The 17,748-nt window shown below is 38.6% G+C and overlaps 1 protein-coding gene across 2 annotated transcripts in view; it reads right to left on the reverse strand.

Moving 5' to 3' along the window:
* The window catches only part of SLC6A16 (solute carrier family 6 member 16), a 66,888-nt gene extending 64,421 nt beyond the window's left edge, over nucleotides 1-2,467 (reverse strand). The window contains exon 1 of one of the 2 annotated variants that reach the window (XM_070730193.1): nucleotides 2,388-2,467. The gene's annotated coding sequence lies outside the window, so the exon portion shown is untranslated. Of the gene's footprint in view, nucleotides 1-2,369 lie in introns of both variants that reach the window. The other variant, XM_070730195.1, reaches the window with a different exon arrangement.
* Between the last annotated feature and the right edge of the window lie 15,281 nt (nucleotides 2,468-17,748).

A 17,748-nucleotide genomic window follows, 5' to 3' on the forward strand; every position in this document is an offset into this window, starting at 1 on the left:
GGAATGTTATGTTATCCATAGTCCTTCTGTTTGTTAGACTAAACATACCCAATTCCTGCAAACTGTTCATTGCATGTTTCAACCTCCCGCCCCATTATCATCTTTGTTGCTCTTTTCTGTACACTTTGCAGGCTCAACATCTGTTTTTGTATCATGTTTTATTTAAAACATTTAGATAGGTGAAGACCTGTGTTTTCAAACCATAGGTACATTTCTGTGAACAAAATGAATGATTTCTCTAAAGTTGCAGCCAAAAAATATACATCTTAATTGTAACACTTTTAAATCTGTATATCAGAGTTATGAATCTTCGCAGAGCAGTTGCTAATTGAGAACCTCACAGGTGTTGGGTTTTTTTACTTCAAAGAGCAACTAGACTGTTTTTCCCTTGAAAACAAAGAAAACAATTAGCTTTCCATCCAAGAAGCTTTTATCAAACCTGATTAAGTTCATCAGTTCTTCTTCTTCCTAAACTAATAATGAAGTTTCTTAGCTGGGAAGCAAAATTGTTTACTTCTCCCTCAAGGAAAAAACAATCCAGCTACCTTTTGAAGAAAAAGAAGTATCTTTGAGACAACTCTGACCTGGATGACTGAGAATCTACACAGACATTTTGCCAACTGAAAACTTACAGCAAAATGTAATTTAGAATGTAATTTTATTTAGACTTCTAATTTATTATAGGCTGCCCTGAATCTCAGGAGAAGGACAGCATAGAAATCGAATTAATAAGGAAGATAAATAAAATCTACAGCAGGTTTTGATAATGTTTTCATTATGTCTGCACCAGCCTAATTAGTTTTAAAAAAAATAACCCTGCTCCCTGTCACCACCAATGTTTTTACAACCCTTAAAAGTTTCTGACCCATAATTTGAAAATTCCTATATTGAGGCACAACGCCAGTGCTAAGGGTGTAGATGTGGAGGATGCCCAGTGAGTTGGCATTTGAGAAGGCTAACTAAGATTCTATTTCAGTAGTGACCAAGCGTTAAAAGTGGCCACTAAAAAAAATTGTATTTCAAAAAACCTCAAAAGCCAAAGCTTTTTTTTAACCTCATCGATGAATTGTGATATAACTCGTTTTAGATAAAGCATTTCTTCTTGATCCTAAATGCACTCTATACAGTATACCGTCTTTATTGCCAGCAATAACACACATTTTAGTTTTGGTGAGAGAACCATACCTCAACTTCACAGGCATACAACTAGTCCTCAACTTATAACCATTCTTTAAGTGACCAAAGTTACAACAGCACTGAAAATGTGTCTCATGGACTGTTTTTCACACTTACAAATGTTGTGTGATTAAACTCTGGATACTTAGCAAGTGGTTCAAATTTATGATGGCTGTGGTGTCCCTTGGACATGCAATCACTTTTTGTGACCTTCAGACAAGCAATGTCAATGGGGAAGCCAGATTTACTTAACACCCGTGTTACTGACTTAGCTACAGTGATTCACTCAACAACTATTCAAGAATGGTCAAAAAATGGCGCAAAACTCATTTAATTGTCTTGCTTAGCAACAGATGTTTTTGGCTGAATTGTGAACCTACCTTGAAGAATAGGGTGTTTGTGAACCTGGAGCACCTCTCTATCATATTCTCACCATCTGCTACCTAAGGTCAACCTTTCACTTTACCTTACGCAAGACTATTTACCATTATATTCTATATGTGTTCAGAATGAGGAAATATATTTTCATCTTACTGACTGGCAAATTTTGTAGCCATATTCCAAACAATGTTGTAATAAACCTGCAAGTGTTAACAAAGGTACAGCAAAGGCTATTCCTTTCTCAAGTATTCCTTCCGAAAGCACAACATCCTGGATCACCTCTGCACCAAACCAGATGGAGGCTTTGGCTTTAATTATCACATCAATAATTCTACAGGTGAATTTCGGTACCTGTGTTTAAGATATTCCAGGGGCAGAAAGTTAAGAATTGAAACTGGATAAATAAAACATGCTTTAACTCTAAACCTCATAAAAAGCGCATGCAGTACACCATTTAATACATTCATATTGCAATCCCACACATTTTACGCCATAGCAGCCCCTCCCCTCCGCCCCTTTTCCTAAATTGGGTGCTATTCAGAGCTCCTTTCCCTCGGCACCCAAAGATCGTTATTCGTTTTGTTTTATTTATGCTTCTCATTAGCTATTTTGGACAGGCCGAATTCCCAACGGGGGAAGCAATCGGCAATCGCGACCCCTTGCACAAATGGGCTGGAAACGGGAAAGGAGCTTTATCTGTGCAAGCTTTCCAATCCTGCAGCCGCTCCAGGGATATGATCCCCGGGCAAGGAAACTTGTTTCTGCCGGCGTTTCTTTTCCCTTCTGCCCCGAGGAGTTTCTGCCCACCTTACCCGGTTCTACCTTCTTACCCGTTCCCGAGAACCCCGACGTATCGGCTTCACCGTGGCACGAGGAGACCAAATCCAGGCTCTCGGGCTATTTGCAAGCGTGGCCACGTTGCATCAGCCAGCCCCCAGGGCGGGAAGGGGCGAGGCGGAACCAGGCCCAATCCCCGCTCTCGCCAAGCGCTTGTGGGAGGCGCGCCCTTCCCAGTCACATCAATATTGCTCCTATGTTTTTTTAAAGGGGGAGAGGTGGGATGGGCGATCCGGGTCCTACATTTGAAGTTTGCTAAGGGGGCAGGCTATAGAAAGACCTCCTGCCACTACAAGAATGTAATAACAAAGTTGAAAGGGACTTTGGAGGACTTCTAGTCCAGCCTGTTTAGACAGAAAATACCAATATCATTTCGGATAAATCGCTGCCCGATCTCTTCTTAAAAACCTCCGGTGTTGGAACATTCACAATTTTTGGAGGGAATTCATTCCGTTGTTTATTTATTTATTTTATTTATTTATTTTGTCCAATACACAACGAGGGTTTTAGTGGGTATATATATCTATATACACATAGTAAAATACATGATGAAGGTTATACAGGAGATACTCATAGTAAAATACTGTATATCTAAGAAAGAATAGAAAAGAAGGTATAGTAATAGAACATATCAATGAAAGAATAGAAGAAGACATATAGGAATAGAAGAAAGGTATAGGAGATATAGGGGAGCAATAGGACAGGCGATGGAAGGCACTCTAATGCACTTGTACTCGCCCCTTACTGATCTCTTAGGAATCTGGATAGGTCAACTGTAGATAATCTAATGGTAAAGTGTTGGGGGTTTGGGGATGACACTATGGAGTCGGGTAATGAGTTCCACGCTTTGACAACTTGGTTACTGAAGTCATATTCTTTAAAGTCAAGTTTGGAGCGGTTAATATTAAGTTTAAATCTGTTGTAATATTAAGTTTAAATCTGTTGTGTGCTCTTGTGTTGTTGTGGTTGAAGCTGAAGTAGTCACCGACAGGCAGGACGTTGCAGCATATGATCTTGTGGGCAAGTCTAGTCCCATAGAGTATTCTGTTTCGAGTGGAGGAGTGAAGGGCTCTTCTGGTGAAGTATCTTTAGACATTTTCAAGGGTGTTGATGTCTGAGATGTGATATGGTTTCCAAACGGATGAGCTGTATTCGAGGATGGGTCTGGCAAAAGTTTTGTAAGCTCTGGTAAGTAGTGTGAGATTGCCAGAGCAGAAGCTACGTAGGATTAGGTTTACAACTCTTGAAGCCTTCTTGGCTATGTTGTTGCAGTGGGCTTTGGCACTTAAATCTTTTGTTGTTAGTATACCGAGGTCTTTAACCGAGTGGGGATTATCTGTGATAATTTGATTCTTCAGTTTGTATTTGGAGTTCAGATTCTTTTTCCCAATGTGTAGGACAGAGCATTTGCTAGTTGAGATTTGGAGTTTTACTTTGCTTTCTCTCCTTGATTAGTTTCCTTCCATTGCTTCGTGTCCTGCCCTCAGATTGCTTTGGACAATAGCTTGACTTCTTTGTGGCAACCTTTGAGACATTGGAACATTAGAATAGAATAGAATAGAATAGAATAGAATAGAATAGAATTCTTTATTGGCCAAGTGTGATTGGACATACAGTAAAAGGAATTTGTCATTGGTGCATATGCTCCCAATGTACATAAAAGAAAAGATACATTTGTCAAGAATCATGAATCACTTAATAATTGTCATAACTTAATGATTGTCAAAAGTGTTCAGAAGAACATTATTATCATGTCACCCCTGGTCCTTCTTTTCGTTAAACTAGACATATCCAATTCCAGCAATTGTTCTTTATGTTTTAGCCTCCAACACCCTAATCATCTTTGTTGCTCTTCTCTATACTCTTTCTAGTCTTAACATCTTTTTTACATCCCGGCGACCAAAACTGGATGCAGCATTTCAAGTGTGGTCTTACCAAGGCACTAGCGGGTTGCACCCGGTATGGCTGGGATTGGGGTTCTGGTATCGGAAACTGAAATGTGCATATCTATGCTCCCAATGTGCATGCGTGCACATGATTTAGCTTCTGTGCATGCACAGCAAGTGAAATTTCATGTGAGGACACTTGTGTGTGAGATTTTGCCAATTTTCGGTAATTTTTTGCTTCTGTGCACGCACAGAAATCAGTGAAATCTCACATGTGAGAGCATCTTCGCGTGAAATTTCGCTTGCTGCGCATGTGCAGATGCCAAATTTTGCGCCAATGAGCACACGTGTGCGCTCCCACGATGGTCCCAGAGAGCGTACAAGTAGTGGCCTTTACGTGCAACCCCTGCTTATACCAAGGTGTTATAAAGTGGCAATGTTGCTTGCTCGCTTACTATTAGTTTAGGGCAGTGATAGCAAACCTTTTGTCCCTCGGGTGCCAAAAGAGGGTGGGTTAACGCTATCACGCATGCACAATTGCTCAGGCGCATAATTCAATGACTAGGGAGGGCAAAAACAGCTTCCCCCACCCTCCAGAGGCCCTCTGGAGGCTGGAAACGGCCCCTTTCCCAACTTTTGGCGGACCTAGTAGGCTCGTGTTTCACCTTCCCCAGGCTCCAAAGGCTTCCCTGGAGCCAGAGGAAGGTAAAAACGCCCTCCCCTATCCCCCCGGAGGCTCTCTGGAAGCCAAAAACGCCCTCCCAGAGCTTTTGTGCAAGCCAAAAGTCAGCTGGCCGCACACACATCCTCATTGGAGTTGAGTTAAAGCAACGGCTCGGGTGCCAACAGATATGGCTCCATGTGCCACTTGTGGCACCCATGCCATAGGTTTGCCATCACTGGTTTAGGGTTTACAGGTGGTTCTCCATCTCCATTTATGACCAAAATTGCGCCCAACATTTCTTTTGGTAAGTGAGACAGTTGAGTTTTTATGACTTTTCTCGCCATACTTGTTATTACCATACCACAGTTTTTCAGGTAATAACACAGTTAAGAGAATCTCGCTTGCCTATTGACTTTGCTGGTCAGAAGGTCACAAAAGGTGATCAGATGACCCCTTGACATTTGAACTGTCATAAATATGATTCAGTTGTCAAGCATCTGAATTTTCATCATAGGGCCACAGGGATGCTGCGACCATTGAAAAGGTCAAAAGTCATTTTCTTCATGCCATTGTAACTCTGAGCAGTCACTAAGTGAATTGTGGTAAGTTGAGGACTACCTGTACCCGGTTCACTAGCCATGGCTTAGCATGACATGCGATTCAGATAAAAAGCATTCTTTATTCGTGTCTCCTTATATTGCTGTTGCTGCCCCAATTTTATGGAATCAACTCCCCCCAACTCCCCCATAGCAGGTATGGTCCCCACCCTGCTAGCTTTTCATAAGAAATGGATATGCCGGCAGGCCTGGGGGCCCTAATTCAACCACATGTGTCTGAATTGGTATGAATGACTAGTACGTATGCTGTTGAATTGTCTTTAGTTTTAATTATAGAATAAATAAATTTAATTATAAATAAATAAATAAATAAATAAATAAATAAATAAGTCAGTCAGTCAGTCAGTCAGTCAGTAAATAAAAAAATAAACAATAAAATAAAAATAAATAAATTAAAATTAAAATTAAAATTAAAATTAAAATTAAAATTAAAATTAAAATTAAAATTAAAATTAAAATTAAAATTAAAATTAAAATTAAAATTAAAATTAAAATTAAAATTAAAATTAAAATTAAAATTAAAATTAAAATTAAAATTAAAATTAAAATTAAAATTAAAATTAAAATTAAAATTAAAATTAAAATTAAAATTAAAATTAAAATTAAAATTAAAATTAAAATTAAAATTAAAATTAAAATTAAAATTAAAATTAAAATTAAAATAATTAAAATAATAAAAAAATAAAAATAATAAAAATAATAAAAATAATAAAAATAATAAATAAAAATAAAAATAAAAAAAAATAAAAATAAATAAAAATAAAAATAAAAATAAAAATAAAAATAAAAATAAAAATAAAAATAAAAATAAAAATAAAAATAAAAATAAAAATAAAAATAAAAATAAAAATAAAAATAAAAATAAAAATAAAAATAAAAATAAAAATAAAAATAAAAATAAAAATAAAAATAAAAATAAAAATAAAAATAAAAATAAAAATAAAAATAAAAAGAGAGAGGGGATGGGACAAGGCAATGACCAGATTTTTAGCGCATCCAAAGACCTTCCTTAAGCGAGCAGCTGTCTGCCCTTTGTGTGTGACTTTGCTGTGCTCTGGCACTCACTTGAGGATAGTATTCCCCCGCGTACCACCGCCAACTTGGGAATTGCAAGTGGGGGAGGATGGTCACCCAAAGAGAAGCCCTCGCTGGGGGTGGCGATTGTTCCTCAGCACACAGAGAGAGAAGGAGAAAGAAAGATGGGAGAAAAAGAGAGATAAGGGAGGGAGAGAGAAATGTGTGGTGGAAGAAGGGGGGGAGAGAGAGATGGGGAAAGGGAAAGAGAGAAAGAAAGATGAGAGTGAGGGAGAGAGAGATACCTGCTTCTCATAGGAAAGAAAACATAGAGCCACAAAACCTGGGTAGCCATAGCTGGGGGAGTGTCATGTGATTTAATGGGAGTGACATCGAGTTGGCCATGCTCACTCAGGTTTTATGGCTCCAGGTGATTTGTTTTCTCTGGGAAACGGGTCCAAATGGTTCTTTGACCTTTTTTTTTTGCCAACCCTTGGATCGGGGATATGAAAGACTACTGGAACTGGGCTGCATACAACTCAACAAACTCTAGAGGGTGGCAGTGAGATAAATATAACGTTTTACTACCATCTAGTGGCAGTATGTATTATTGCAGCCTAAGTCAGCTCAGTTTCAATATCAGCTACCATATAAATAGTGTGAAATTCTGTACATATTTGATTGGTTTCAGTAGGTAAAGTCTCAATATTTTTTCAGGGTTATACAGTGATGCTAGTCATCATTAATTGGTTCCAGGAGGCAAGATGAGTACCAAAAATGGTGCGTAAAAAACAAAATTTTCCCATAAAGAATAATGTTGTGAGTCACAAGGTAGACAATGCCAAGAAGTTCTAACTGCTGCATTGAGTACTAAGTATGAGAACCAGGACAGAATTTTCACATCAAAATGTGTTGACTACCAAATTTGATGCGTTTCAGAGCAGTTGAGTACTAAGGTACTATTGTAATTAATGACCTCTGAAAAATCAGATACTTCATTCAACTACAGGCATCTGTTTTCTTGGAGCTTTTTTAAAAAACATAGATTAAAAAGAGAAAGGGGAAACAAAGGGAAAAAGAGGAAAAGAAATATGTATTTTGAAAATAGTGAAGTGAAAAATCAGCCCTTCCTGGTATGAAACTCTATCAATGGATTTACAACTGTCATTGTATGTATCGTGGTACTGTATTAAGGAAAATTATTTTATTTATATACTTTGTTAGTTTAATTTTAGGAAGCCTAAAAGAAAATATTTTTCTCCCAAATTTCTTCATAAAGAAAATTAAGTTTACAAGGCATTAACTAAGTTAGCTAGGTAGGCACAACCCAGCTGAGCCATAATTAACTATTTATAGGAAGTGACCAGGTTAATCCAGAGGAAGGGGTCAAATGCATCATTAGTTTGAAGATCCTCCAATCCCACAAGATATTTATGTCCAGCCTTCCTTGATTCCATTGACTCTTATCTACTGGCAATTTGTTTTGACAGTTAGTAGCTCAGATTAAACTGATATTCATTTGAACAAACCTGGTTCCTGATTTCTTGAACCTGACATATTAATTAGTTGATTTGTTGTAAAAACCTGATGATTAAAAATTATATAAACCATGTAGAATGTCATAACAAAATATTAAATATAGCCATGATTAAAAAGTAGGTGGCCCTGTTCCTGAGCTGTTGCACATAAGAATCAAAGATTAAAAAATATTTTTTTCTAATTTGTAAGATACTGACGTTAACATCCATTTTCCACTAATAAATCAAATTTTTAAAAAAACATTAAACTTGTATGCCATCTGATTCTTAACAATTCTGGGAAACTCACAACATTCAAACAAAAAAACCCCCAATAAAATCACTGATGATATACTGATTATATTACCTAGTCTGGCGATGAAACATCTGCAACAAACCCACCAAGTGCAGAGTGCATCAATAAATACAATAAAACCTATTAAACATGTTATGTTTGGGTTGTAAATGTTACGGTGCTTTGTAAACCAAACAAATCCCCTATGATTCAGGATTAAGCAACCTTTTGCCGAGGTGGGGAGCTATACTTCCTCTTCCTGTCTTGCTTAAAGGCCAGATGAGGCATGAATTTGTGACCCTGGGATGTTGAAATGTGGAAAACCGCAGTTTTTAAAATCCCTTTTTAGCATGGGGGACAATTTAAGGGGACCATATGCACAACATATGGTCCTATTCTGTACCCAGCCCTGTGAGTACACCACGTTGAGTCCAAAATCACCCCAATGATTGAGGTTGGACTGAAAACATAGGCCTGAATTCTGAATCCCGTGACTACAGCTTACTCATTTTGCCTGTTACTTTATTCTGTGTGCAGCAAATTATGCTTCTGTCAGTCAAGAGAGAAGCATTCAAACATGGTATAGGTAGTCCTCAAGTTACAACAATTCGTTTAATGGCCATTCTACATTATAATGGCATTGAAAAAAGTGACGTATGACTGTTTTTCACACTTGCTGTATTCCAATGGCCGTTACTTGCAGGATTGCCTTCTGCCATATGAGTGACTGGTTAGGTCCCACAGTGTCGGCCTTCTCCAGGTCCCGTCAACCAAACAATGTTGCTTGGTGGGGCCAAGGGGAAGAGCCTTCTTTGTGGGGGGCCCAGCCCTCTGGAATCAGCTCCCCCCAGAGATTCACACTGCCCCCACCCACTCCTTGCCTTTCACAAGAATCTATGCCGCCAGGCTTGGGGCAGTTAGATCTTGGCCCCCTGGCCAATAAATGTTATGTATAGTTGAGGTCTGAACGAGGTCTGAAGGACTACGATTGATTTTAATATACAGTGGTACCTCTACTTAAGAACTTAATTCGTTCTGTGACCAGGTTCTTAAGTAGAAACGTTCTTAACTAGAAGCAATTTTTCCCATAGGAATCAATGTACAAGCAAATAATGCGTGCAAACCCATTAGGAAAGAAATAAAAGCTCAGAATTTGGGTGGGAGGAGGAGGAGGAAGAAGAGGAGGAGGATAGTCGTTGCCAAAGGAAGAAGGTGAGGTGAGCGACCCTTTTGCCTTTCCGCGCCCAGACGCTATGGGAGGCAGCACAAGGGAGTCACCACAGTGCAGTGGTCTATTCTCTCTCCAAGCGCCCAGAGAAAAGAAAACGATCCGTTCTCTCTGGGCTGCCAAAGCCTCCTTAAGCGCCAGCAGCCCAGAAAAGCCAGAGATGGCCGGGATTAAAGGGGGAATGGCAGGAAACTGGCCGGGCCTTCGTGCCGCTCTCAAATTTCCTGGGAAATTTTACGGGCTCGGGTTCTTAAGTAGAAAATGGTTCTTAAGTAGAGGCAAAAAAATCTTGAGCACCCAATTCTTATCTAGAAAAGTTCTTAAGTAGAGGCGTTCTTAAGTAGAGGTACCACTGTATTGGAGATTTTAGGTTACTTAGCTAGTTTTAATTAATTGGATTTAGCCATTTTATTTTATTATTCTTATTATATGCTGTAAGCCGCCCCAAAATCCTTTGAGAGGGGCAGCATATAAATCGAATGAATGAATGAGATTAAACCGGCATGATGATTATTGTGGTGTCTCAGAATCCCTTTGGTGACTTTCTGACAAGCAAAATCAATGGAGAAGCCAGATTCACTTAACAACCATATTACTAACCTAACCATTACGGTGATTCACTTAACTTAATTTACTTAAGATCATAAAATGGGGCACAACTCATTTAATAACTGTCCTGCCTAGCAACAGAAATTTTGGGCTCAATTGTAGCCTTGAATCAAGGATTACCTATAATTACAATTAGACATTTTGTTCTATTCAGTTCAGTGTCTGTGCTCTTAAAAACCTATGCTTTGTTTCATTTCCATTTTTAATCACCCTGCCCTTAGCTCCAAATTAGATGAAAAACAGAACAAGTTCTAGTTTTCATACTCTGCTCTAGTTTCTCTGAGGGTATAATGTTATACTATAAATTATTATATATTGTTATACTATATATTGTAATCTATATCACCATATTTTAATCTATATTACCATATACAGTATTGTAATCTATATGACCATATTTTTCGGAGTATAAGACGCACTGGAGTATAAAATACACCTTAATTTGGGGGAAGCAAAACAAGAAAAAAAACCCCAATTCTGCCTCTGCCTACCAGCATCAGGTTCAGTGGTGCCACCACTTCCACTCGGATTTTGATAAAGAACAGCACAGGTCTTTTTATCTGTTTAAAACAAACCCTATCACCCGATGGGCATTTGACTGGAATGGGTGAAGTGGGGGATGATTTCATGGGGGAAGAAGAGAGTCCTTGACACTGAAGGCTCGACTCCCGAAACGCCCCTATATTCCTACCTATAGCCATAGACGTTAAAAGCCTCGCTTCCTTGCAGCAAGGTCCAATGGAGACGCAGCATTCTGTGAAGCCCGGCAATGTGTTTATGAGATGGCAGCGTCCAGGAGGACCGCCTTCTGCCGCATGAATCCCAGCGACCGGTTCGGTCCCACAGAGTTGTCGTCCGGCGGGACCCAGGGGAAGAGCCTTCTCTGTGGCGGCTCCGACCCTCTGGAACCAGCTCCCCCCTGAGATTAGGATTGCCCCCACCCTCCTTGCCTTTCGCAAACTCCTTAAAACCCACCTCTGTCTTCAGGCATGGGGGAACTGAAACATCTCCCCCTTGCCCATGTTGTTTTGGTGTTAGATTGATTGTCTGCTTGTTTTTTTAATATTCTGGGGTTGTTTTTTTATGAATTTTTTAGCTTAACATTCTAATTGGATTGGTGGGTATTGGATTTGTTATTATGTATTGTTTTTACCTTGTGAGCCGCCCCGAGTTTGTGGAGAGGGGCGGCATATAAATCCAATAAATCCAATCTAATCTAATCTGAAGGCAGTGAAGGGCTACCAAATTTTTTACTACCACACTGTCTGCGTGGCTTATGCAGGACGCCTTGCATTTTCTTTCAACATCTCTTTGTGCAAATTGGGTACTCTGCGGTGGAGCTCCATTTTTGCTACCCCACTGCATTCCGCCCCATCCGGGCAGCAGCCCACCCCTGTCTGAAGGACTGCATCTCTATTGGACTTTGCTGCGAGAAAGCCAGGCTTTCAATGCCTACGGCTATAGGTAGGAAGACGGGGGTATCTTGGAGGCCTTCGGTGCGGAGTTCCTCTTCTGACCCCATGAAAATAATCCTCCACTCCACCCCGCCCATTCCAGTTAAATGCCCATAGGGTGATAGGGTTTGTTTTAAATAGATAAAAAGATCTATGCCATTTGTTATCAAAATCTGAGTGGAAGTGGGGGCGCCACTGATCCTGATGCTAACAAGCAGAGACAGAATTATTATTATTATTTATTATTATTTATTAGATTTGTATGCTGCCCCTCTCCGTAGACTAGAATTGGTTTTTTTCTTGTTTTGCTTCCCGAAATTAATGTGCATTTTATACTCCAGTGCATATTATATTCTGAAAAATATGGAAAAATATAATAAAATATATAAGAGAGAAAATATAATAAATTCCGTGCATGCCCATCATTATTATCATCATCATCATCATCATCATCATCATCATCATCATCATTATCATCATCACCTTTATTTGTAACACACAAAACACAAACAACAAAGCACAAAAAACATTAAAATAAGAGTTGGACAATTTGTGACATGCCTGTAATGCTATTCTAACAGTGCTTATTTTCTATTACATGGATTATATTTACACAATATACATCAAATCTTAGCAATGATCTTATTCAGATATAACTTTTTCTTTTTTCCTTTTATGACCGATCCTCTGACATTTACTCTCCAAATTTTCTAACATTTATTAACTCTCTGTTTTTGCTTTTTTCCATCCAATCATAGGACCTATCTCAACAATTGGTATATTCTCGCTCATCTATATTTTTTATTTCTTTGGTTAGACTATCAATTTTTGCGCACATTGTTATTTTTTTGATTATATCTTCCTCAATAGGCATAGTTTCGCTTTTCCAATATTTTCCAATGTTGTGCAAACACCGGGAACACACTGATAGCGCCCGGGATGGGGAGTCCTTCACTGACTCAATTGGATCATTGCTTGCTTCGTAGAGCCATAAACTACTGACTGTCTTCACAATATGAATTTGCCATAGTTTTCTTCTACAAAATAAAATATGATTTAACTATAGTTGTCAGCCCAGTACTTAAATTATCTTTGATTATCCTAATGCTACTCAAGATCAGATGGAGAATTGTTCTTGCATGTAAAACCAGAAGAAAAAAAAATGATTGTTGTTGTGTAGAAATAGAATGAAAGTGTGTTAGGTATGTTTGCCCGTTTGAGTTACAATGGTATCTCTAATTAAGAACTTAATTCGTTCCGTGACCAGGTTCTTAAGTAGAAAAGTTTGTAAGAAGATGTAATTTTCCCCATAGGAATCAATGTAAAAACAAATAATGCGTGTGATTGGGGAAACCACAGGGAGGGTGGAGGCCCTGTTTCCTCCCTGGAGATTCCTAGAGAGGCCCCATGGAGGCTTCTCCCCACCTTTTCCGGTCCTGTTTCCTCCCAGGAGATTCCTAGAGAGGCCCCACAGAGGCTTCTCCCTGCCTTTTCCGATTACAGTTTCAGAGATTCGAGTTTGTAAGTGGAAAATGGTTCTTGAGAAGAGGCAAAAAAAAAATCTTGAACACCCAGTTCTTATCTAGAAAAGTTTGTAAGCAGAGGCATTCTTAGGTAGAGGTACCACCGTATTTGTAAAAAAAAAAAGTAGTGAGATACAAATAAATAAATAAAACCTGTTTCGGATTAAACAAACTTTAACACATGTCTATCATCTGACAAAAATTAAAAAATAAACACCCGCAAAAATAATTAAATAAAAATAATAAACCAATCAATAAAACAAATGCAAATTTAATCATTAAAAATAAATACATTAAAAAGAAAACAAAACTTAAAGGGTAGTCTCGATGGATTACTGGGTCTTTTCCAGCCTTCAGCTTGCTGTTTTTAAATAAATAAATTAAATTTAATCCCAGGGTTGTAGGCTTGGCTGAAAAGTCATAAAATCAACTTGAAAAGAAGATGGCAAATGACCTTTGGCTTGGCCAACAGAACTACCTACCACTAAACTAGCCAGGAATTGAACATGAAAGAGACTGCACATATTTGCCAATTAATTCAGTTTCTTGGGTTTCTACAGCACAGAACCTTAATTATATCATGGTTGCACAGCACATATATGTAAAATCAACTGTCACAAAACCCCCATCCCAAGAGAACATTGCAGAAACCCAGAGATTAATCATTCTTGCCTCTCTATGTCTTACAGACCATTTCCTTCACACGTGATACGTGGTTTTACTGTTTTCAGAACATCATCCTTCCTGCCTGATGAACTTTTATGATTTGAGATTTGTCCCAGGGAGGTAGAAAAATGGCTGCATTCAGGCAACATAGGGTTTTATTTCACTGGAATTTAATGCCTTGGGGAATTCCATAAGCAAGGAGAAACAAGATTGAAGAAAGTGAATCCTATATAGATTGTCGTGTTTCCTGCCAATACATTAGTTATGCTTCCATGTAAGACGTTACAGGGAGAAGTAAATATGAAAGAAGCAAGTAAGTTTGAAGCGATCTGCAATGAGGGATTGTAGTTTAGAGAAAACAGGCAGCGCTAGATAATATACAGGTAGTCCAAAATTTCTGTTGCTAAACAAGACACTCGTTAATTTTGCCCTATTTTACCACCTTATTGCCGAGGTGGTGCAGTGGGTAGAGTGCTGTACTGGAGGCCACTAAAGCTGACTGCAGGTCAGCGGTTCAAATCTCATCATCAGCTCAAGGTTGACTCAGCCTTCCATCCTTCCGAGGGGGGTAAAATGAGGACCTGGATTGTGGGGGCAATAGCCTAGCTCTGTTAAAAAGTACTATTGCTAACATGTTGTAAGCCGCCCTGAGTCTAAGGAGAAAGGCGGCATAAAAAAATCAAGCAAGCAAGCAAACAAACAAACAAACAAACAAACACTTGCCCAGTTGTTAAGTGAATCATACGGTTGTTAAGTGAACCTGGCTTTCTCATTGACTTTGCCGATCAAAAGGGGATCACATGATTGTGGGTCACTGCTACCATCATATATGAGTCAGTTACTAAGCATCCACATTTTGATTGTGTGACCAATTGTGAGGATGCTGCAACGATCGTAAGTGTGAAAATCTTTTTTCCTTTTTTCCTTCAGTGCCATTATAATTTTGAATGGTCACTAAATGAATTTGTAAGTAATTTGTTGTTTCTCATTTTAAATATAAATTTTAAATCTGTGGACATAATTCCCAGTATTCCCTAGCCAGCATGAGAAACTATGCAATGAACCCCAAGTTATTGTTATACCTAAAGCCCAAACAACCACCACCTCCAACAACTACAACCCCAGGCCTCACATTCTGAAAATAAGAACAGGGAGTCCTCGACTTACGACAGTTCAGTTAGTAACCATTCAAAGTTATGTGAGTAAAAAAAGTGACTTTTGATCATTTTTAACATATATGACCACTATAGGCTCCCCATGGTCATATGATCAAATCACAGTTGAAAACTGATTCATATTTATGACTGTTGCAGACAGTGCCATGTGAGTCCCTTTTGCAACCTTCTGAGAAGCAAAGTCATTGTGGAAACCAGATTCAATTAAGAGCCGTGTTACTCACCTAACAATTACAGGGATTCACTTAACAACTCTGGTAAGAAAGGCCATACAATGGGGCAAGTTCATTTAACAATTGTCTTGGTTTTGCAACATAAATTTGGGGATCAGATGTGATTGTAACTCGAGGGCTACCTGTGGATAGAACCTAGAAATCTGAAGGTTTCTACTGTTGGTACCATGTTGTCTAGTATTGTAAGAGATGGAGGTATGGGCAGGTTGTCCTAAAGTCTACCACTATTTCTATGGTTTTGAGTGTGTTCAGTTCCAAATTATTTGGGTCGCACCACGAGGCTAGCTTTCAAATGAATGAATGAATGAATGAATAAATAAATTTCTGATTCCTGCTAAAACAAAACTTCAGTACAAGTTACAGAGGCAATGCGATAGTTGGCAGTTCTTTTGGATGGCTTTATTTGTGTACAAGTTAGAAACATAGAAGATTGATGGCAGAAAAAGACCTCATGGCCCATCTAGTCTGCCCTTATACTATTTCCTGTATTTTATCTTAGGATGGATATATGTTTATCCTAGGCATGTTTAAATTCAGTTACTGTGGATTTACCAACCACGTCTGCTGGAAGTTTGTTCCAAGCATCTACTACTCTTTCAGTAAAATCATATTTTCTCACGTGGCTTCTGATCTTTTCCCCAACTAACCTCAGATTGTGCCCCCTTGTTCTTGCGTTCACTTTCCTATTAAAAACACTTCCCCCCTGAACCTTATTTAATCCTTTAACATATTTAAATGTTTCAATCATATCCCCCCCTTTCCCTTCTGTCCTCCAGACTATACAGATTGAGTTCATTCAGTCTTTCCTGATAAGTTTTATGCTTAAGACCTTCCACCATTTTTGTAGCCCGTCTTTGGACCCGTTCAATTTTATCAATATCTCTTAGTAGGTGAGGTCTCCAAGCTATATTACAAGTTATAATATAGATTACACTACACCTGACCTGGTCATCTAATCAAATTACTGTGGAAAGCACAAAAGTTTGCAGTGATTTAACCAACATGTTGACAAAACCAGCAGTTTCCATGAGACACTGGCAGAAGAAATATAGTCAAGATTATATTGTTATATTGTTTTTATATTCTGGATTCCGGAAGAATTTAATTAACTAAATAGGTAGGGAATGTTTGCCTATTTACCGATGACTCTAAAGTGTGCAATAGGGTTGATATTCCTGGACGGGTCTGTAATATGGTAAATGATTTAGCTTTACTAGATAAATGGTCAAAGCAATGGAAACTGCAATTTAATGTTTCCAAATGTAAAATAATGCACTTGTGGAAAAGGAATCCTCAATCTGAGTATTGTATTGGCAGTTCTGTGTTAGCAAAAACTTCAGAAGAGAAGGATTTAGGGGTAGTGATTTCTGACAGTCTCAAAATGGGTGAGCAGTGTGGTTGGGCAGTAGGAAAAGCAAGTAGGATGCTTGGCTGCATAGCTAGAGGTATAACAAGCAGGAAGAGGGAGATTGTGACCCCCTTATATAGTGCGCTGGTGAGACCACATTTGGAATACTGTGTTCAGTTCTGGAGACCTCACCTACAAAAAGATATTGACAAAATTGAACGGGTCCAAAGACGGGCTACAAGAATGGTGGAAGGTCTTAAGCATAAAACGTATCAGGAAAGACTTAATGAACTCAATCTGTATAGTCTGGAGGACAGAAGGAAAAGGGGGGACACGATCAAAACATTTAAATATGTTAAAGGGTTAAATAAGGTCCAGGAGGGAAGTGTTTTTAATAGGAAAGTGAACACAAGAACAAGGGGACACAATCTGAAGTTAGTTGGGGGAAAGATCAAAAGCAACGTGAGAAAATGTTATTTTACTGAAAGAGTAGTAGATCCTTGGAACAAACTTCCAGCAGATGTGGTTGGTAAATCCACAGTAACTGAATTTAAACATGCCTGGGATAAACATATATCCATTGTAAGATAAAATACAGGAAATAGTATAAGGGCAGACTAGATGGACCATGAGGTCTTTTTCTGCCGTCAGTCTTCTATGTTTCTATGTTTCTAAATAAAATAAAATAATAAATTTAGTTAAATTAAATTAAGATTAATGTTCTCAATGAGGCACATATTTACATCAGTTTCATTCAGAGAGGAAATTCTACGTAATTATTTGGTATTCCCCATCGAGTGTCTTATTTCTATTGCTTTACAATTACAATTCATTAGCAGCCGGGCCAGGGCGTGTGCAGTATTATATTCTTTTGGAGTTTTTTAAACACAGGTGTGGAAGGCGCAGGATCAACGTCACGAAACCATCCCAGGCCACTGCCTCCCCCCCGTACCCCCGCCCCCCCATTCAACAACTGTTTCCGTAATGAATAGTATTTTTTTTTAACCCTGAAAAAAAAAAAATCCGAGGGCGGAGAAAGCTGTCTGGAAACTACAAAGCTACGAACGGAACTTTGGAGTCTATTAATTATTCATGTTTGAGCCACGCCTACCTGCTTTGACTCTC

This window comes from Erythrolamprus reginae, chromosome Z (genome assembly GCF_031021105.1).
Source record: "Erythrolamprus reginae isolate rEryReg1 chromosome Z, rEryReg1.hap1, whole genome shotgun sequence".
Classification (NCBI taxonomy): Eukaryota; Metazoa; Chordata; class Lepidosauria; order Squamata; family Dipsadidae; genus Erythrolamprus; species Erythrolamprus reginae.